The sequence below is a fragment of the Triticum dicoccoides genome, chromosome 3B, assembly GCF_002162155.2.
Source record: "Triticum dicoccoides isolate Atlit2015 ecotype Zavitan chromosome 3B, WEW_v2.0, whole genome shotgun sequence".
Taxonomy (NCBI): Eukaryota; Viridiplantae; Streptophyta; class Magnoliopsida; order Poales; family Poaceae; genus Triticum; species Triticum dicoccoides.
The window spans coordinates 173760850-173766986 of NC_041385.1; the positions used below are offsets into that span (position 1 = coordinate 173760850).

A 6137-nucleotide genomic window follows, 5' to 3' on the forward strand; every position below is an offset into this window, starting at 1 on the left:
CGGGAACGGCCGGGGTGGCGACGTCGACGGGGCCGGCGACGAGGGGCGGCCACGGCCGGGGTCGGCGACGAGGGGCGGGGGCGGCGACGATCGGGGCCGGGTGGCGCGACGGAGGGAAACAGAGGGAAGAACAGAGGAAAACTAAATTTTTTTCAAGTGTAGTATATATAGGATGGACCTTTAGCACCGGTTGAAGCCACCAACCGGTACTAAAGGTTCTCCACGAACCGGTACTAATGAGGACGGCCGGCTAGCCGTTGGAACCGGCACTAATGGACACATTAGTGCCGGCTCGAAACCAAACCGGCACTAATGTGTCTCATATTAGGTCCGTTTTCTACTAGTGTACAACAGTCTATCTAGCGTTATTATTCCATCTGGTTATTATTTTGGTTGTGTCATTTGAAGATTGGATTTTCAGTAGCACCATTTGCATGTATGCTTTCTTCAACTAATTATGCTTTTCTATTTTAAAATTTTCAACTCAAATTGTCCTCTTTGGGTTGGGGCTGGGGGATGCTGAAGTTAGTGCTATTACAGTTATTTTATACTCCCTCCGTTCCATAATTCTTGTCGTGGTCTTACTTCATACCACGACAAAAATTATGGAACGAAGTGAGTATTGTCTATTTCGGCCTATTGTGGTAATTTTTAATTTAATTGTGGTAAACAGCACTGGTTTGTGGGTTGCAACAATAAGTAGACAATTTATTGTTGCATGTTATATTTGGACTGCATACACCACCTGATTGCATCTCCAAGTAGTGCATGTTATACAGCTAGCACATGAATTTCTTCTGACTAAAAAGTCTCGGAATTGAGGATAATGTCTTCGAAATTCTTAATTACTGTGAAAGATATCATCGTTCTAGTGCCACTGTCTTACTACTCTTTCCTCCTTCGTCATAAGATGTTCAAGTGAACAATATCTAGTGCTGAACTAGCTGGACATTGTTTTGTCGTAATGCCATCCCATGTCATGCATGTATACTAGAAGAGATGTGAATTAAGTTTAGCATATCTCTATCTGCTGGGGGTGTTGAAAATTCTCTCTTCTTGAACTGTGAGTACTCTATTGGTAATATTGATTTCCAGAATTCCTAGTTTATTAGGCTAATTTTGTATAGATGGTATATAAGTATTAGTCAGGCAGTCACACTCATGAGTCTTATAAGCACTCAGATGATTCATTTTGTCATTTTAGGAAACAATGTTGTATTGACATTTGACTTGCTGGTAGCAAATTAGTGTATTGATCCTGTGTGCCAAAATTGTTAGACTGTAACATCAACATTGTTACAAATTATAACATGTAACTGTTTCTTTTTAAAATGAAACATGCCCAGCTCCATATGTACAAATGCAACTATGCTACTTGTGTCAACGAATGATACTCCCTCCGTAAGAAAAATAAGAGAGTTTAGATCACTAAAGTAGTGATCTAAATGCTCTTATATTTCTTTACAGAGGGAGTACTATTTAAATTTTACTCTGCTTTATTCTTTAACATAAATTTTCTCTAAACGTTAGGTTTTGTTACTATCAGATAGGAGCCTGAGGTGGTCAACGAAGAACAGCCGGCTACTTAAAAGCTGACGTTACATAATTGGATCAATGCCTCCTCATAAGATAGAGACTGGGCACCAGGATGTGGTGCATGACATCATGATGATTAGAGCATCTCCAGCCGCCCCCAAGCGGCTTGCAAAATCGCCGCATGGGGGCGACCCGGTGAAAAAATCGGCTTGAGACCGATCGGGTTCCCAGCCGCCGGCCTCAGGGTTGACCCAGAAGATTTTTTTTTAACATACGTTCGGCTATAATTCGGCAAAAGGGCATAAACTTTGGCGAAATATAGCAAACTTAAAAATAAACTTCGGCGATTTTAGCAGTTTTTACGTAGTAAACTTAAAAATAAAGGCCTAAACTACAGGAAGAACGCGCTGAGCGCGGCGAAGTCCTCGTCGTCGTCGCCGCCATCGCCGTTGTCCTCGTCGTCGTCCTTCTCCTCCTTGACGAGGCCGCCCCTGATGGACCCCTGCTCGCCGTCGCCCTGGCAGACCGGTGGCGGCGCGTCGTCGTCGTCGTCGTCGAGGACGACGACTCCTCCCTCATCGCGGCCACGGTGCCGAGCGGAGTACTGTTCTAGGGCGCAACACTGGCGCTCTAGCTCCGTCCGCGCCCAATCCTCGCGCGCCCGCTTCAAGGCCGCCTGCTCGGAGAGGCCCGGCTCCGTCTTCACCGCGGCGAGCCCTGGCTCCGTCTTCGGCCTGACGAAGCGGGGAGGAGCCGAGGAGAAGGCGCGCCCGCTATTGTTGATGACGATGTTGGCGCTGCGTGTTCGCCGGCCGAGCGGCGTCTCGGCGGGCTCGGCCTTGACGTTGAGCAGCGCCGCGACCCCGACGAGGAGGAACGTGAGGAGGAGGAAGAAGAGGACGCCGTCCTCCTCGGCATCCACTGGCCGCTGCCAATCCGGGCCGGGGCGGGAGGGTACGTCAAGGGTGGGTCGTTGCCGCCCTCGAGGTGCCGGAGGACGGCGTGAAGCGAGCGGCTAGGGGCGCCCACCATAGGCGACGCCCCTCGCTGTTCTTGCTGCCCCTCACCACTGGCGCCCTGTTGATGGAGTCGATCCGCTGCGTCTGCCGGTGCTGGAAGTACGCCTCCCACGCTTCGTGGTTGCCGGCGGCGTACTGCGGGAGGGCCGCTGCTCGTCCGTCAGCGACCCCCGCATGCGGTCGACCTCGTCGGCGAAGTAGTCGGGGCGCACGTCGACGTCGGGCACCGAGGGAATGGGGACGCCGCCGGCGATGAGCCTCCAACCCCCTGGCCCGACGCGCATGTCGGGAGGCGCCGGGATGTTGGCCTCGAAGAGCAAGTATACGCCTCCCACTCGTGAAGCGAGCGGCGGCCGAAGCCGTTGGCCGCCGCCCCATCGCCGGGGAATCGCTCAGCCATTGTCGCGGTTGGGCACGGGGAGAGGCAGAGCTCGGCGGCTGCGCGCGGGGGGAGAGAGAGAGGCAGAGCTCGGCGGCGGCTGTGGGCGGGTGTGGCCAGAGGCGAGGGAGAGGTGTTGCTTTTATAGCCGGGCGTCGTGTGTACGCGTGGTCGGAGGGGGGGCATCGCCGCGCCGCCCGTGAGCGCCGCCCGTGAGGACTCAATGGAAGGCTGACCGACGACAGCCTTGCCATTGATTCCACACGGGAGACCGAGACGTTGTGAGGACGACGAGACGAGTGTCGCTGACTCGGCGGGCCCGCAGTGCGTTCGCGCCAAAATAGCTAGCCCCGGCGCCCCGGGCGCCCCCCAATGCGCCGGGTTCAGCCTGGTACGCCGGCGCCAGTTTTGGCCCAAACCGGCGAAAAACAGGCTTCTGGGGGCGCGACTGGCCGATTTTTGGGCGCCGGCGTGGAAAAATCGCTTGGGGAGGGCCTGTTGGGGCGCGGCTGGAGATGCTATTACTATGGGAAGCGCCTCGCCACTGCATCCTCTGATAACACAATAAAGATCATTGGCGTAAGTGGCACCTCGCAGCAGCAACTTGCTACTTTGAGCGGACACCAGGGCCCAGTTTGGCAAGTCTCGTGGGCTCATCCTAAGTATGGTTCCATGCTTGCATCCTGCAGCTATGATGGGCGGTTTATAATATGGAAAGAAGCGGGTAAACCTGATGAGTGGACACAGGCTTACACTTTCACTGAGCACAAGTCTTCTTTAAATTCCATTGCTTGGGCGCCTCATGAACTCGGTATCTGCTTGGCTTGTGGTTCATCTGATGGGAACATTTCAGCCTTCACAGCTCGTTCTGATGGTGGGTGGGAGACGACGCGCATCGACCAGGCTCATCCAGTGGGCGTGACCTCTGTTTCCTGGGCTCCGGCGATGGCCCCTGGTGCCCTAATCAGCCCAGGGCCTTCAGGGCAGTTTGAGTATGTTCAGAAACTTGCTTCTGGTGGTTGTGACAACACTGTCAAGGTGTGGAAGCTCACCAACGGGAGCTGGAGGATGGACTGCTTCCCAGCCCTTCAGATGCACGGACTGGGTGAGAGAGGTCGCCTGGGCTCCAAACCTTGGCCTCCCAAAGTCCACAATCGCCAGTGCCTCTCAGGACGGAACTGTTGTCATCTGGACAGCGCCGAAAGAAGGCGAGCAATGGGAAGGCAGAGTTCTGAATGATTTCAGAACCCCTGTTTGGAGGGTGTCGTGGTCACTGACAGGAAATATACTGGCGGTCTCTGATGGCAACAACAATGTGACCCTGTGGAAAGAAGCTGTGGATGGCGAATGGCAGCAGGTGACTACCGTCGAGCCATAGATGTTCCGTGCTCTACCTCTAGCTGCATTTATCGCTATCATAACAAATGTAGCCTGTCTTTATATTATCTGTTTGGCTTGGATTACAAGTGGGAACTCCCCGTGATTGTTAGACTGCTGCTTTGGCAGGACAGAACAGGCAGTGAGTGTGATAAGCTTTTTACTTGGTCAGAAGCAGAAAATTTGGAACTTCTATCCCAATTGGACTCGGGAAAATTTAATTTTTGCCGCTCTAGATTTTGCCAATTTTTCTTATGCCATTCTGGATTTTGACATTTCACTTTTGCCACGCTTAGCTTTTGCTATCACAATTGCCATTATGTGGAAAAAGCTAAATAATTTTATTTCATTTTTGCCACTCTTACCTTTTGAAATGTATGACAATTGCTACTCTGAAAATTTTGCTTTTGCCACCGGAATGACAATTGTGATAATTATCCAAAACTAACAGTGGTAAAAGTGAAACGTGAAAATCTAGAGTGGCCTAAGGAAAATTGGCAAAATCTAGAGTGGCAAAAACAAAATTTTTCCATTGGACTCCTGTATGGTACGAGGACTTTGGCAAAATCTAGAGTGGCAAAAACAAAATTTTTCCATTGGACTCCTGTATGGTACGAGGACTTTTGCTTGGCCAGGCAGCTGTGTGCATTTTTTGTTTGGTTGCAGACTTTTTTTTTTCTTGAACTTTTTTTGTTTTGTTGCAAACCTGGCCTGAGACAAAATATTTAAAAATTAAATAAATAGATTTGATGGCTGAGTTGACGTGCTAATAGTGTCAAAACCACATGCGTGTGCTTACATTGGCCTAGACCAGGCTAATCAAGTTGCCTGTATGCTAGCCAGGCTAATCAGCTGCGTGTGGCCAGGGACATGTCCAGCACTTCAGGTTTCAAACCAAACAGCATCCAGGCAAATCCGTCTGGTCTCGGTCAGTTCGGCGATTGTGTGAGTGCTTGCTTGCTCTCTGTTAAAGTACAGTCTAGGGAGCACATACAGACCAGCGATTAAAGCATTGCTTTGGGGAAGCAAACCAAGTTGCTGATAGTTTGGCAAAAAACTAATTTGGTAGTCGATCTTGTGGTTCTTAGGAAAACTCGATTTCTGATTTTGTTTCTCATCTCCTTGTAAATGACATGACCATTATATCAGAAATAAAGTCTATTACCTGTCAGGAAAAAAAAAAGAACAGACCTGCGCCAACAACCTCACCTTCTTCAGCAACAACAACCGCCTCAATGCCACCGGCGACGACCTTGCCATAGAGTTCGGCACCTACCTCAACCCCTGGGCCCACAGCGACAGCCAGGCCGGCTTAGGCGTCAACTCCATCGACTCTAGGGCGTGCAGGAACCGAAACTACGTGAGCAAGCGCGATGACACCACCACGATTTGGACTGCTTGTTTACCGGACGCGAACAAAAACAACCTAGTCAATTATTTAAAAGTTGACCTATTCAAGATTACTTCCAACATAGTAATATTATAGCTAGGGTGTTTTAGTTGGAAAATAGCTAGGCTAGCACATGTGGAAGCCGGCGCAATACGCAATACAGCCAGCCCTAGCATACTAGCCATGCCCACGCGGCGGCATTGCCGCGCCCCGTCGATACATTATTTTTATATATGATGTGTTTTTATTGTTTACGGCCATAAAGAGAGAAGCTAGAAAAAACACATTTATTATCATCATACATGGTGCATGCATGTGATGCCGCGCAGGTGTATTTTCGGGGTTTTTTTCATTATGATTTGCTTGGACGGTTTGTAGGGCATAGGTGGTTATGGATATTTTGGTTTGGATGTGTGTTGGCTTATAGACACATTGG

The 6137-nt window shown here is 50.3% G+C and overlaps 1 pseudogene; it reads left to right on the forward strand.

Moving 5' to 3' along the window:
- LOC119275397 overlaps window positions 1-4500 on the forward strand; it is an 11718-nt pseudogene extending 7218 nt beyond the window's left edge.
- Window positions 4501-6137: the final 1637 nt, after the last annotated feature.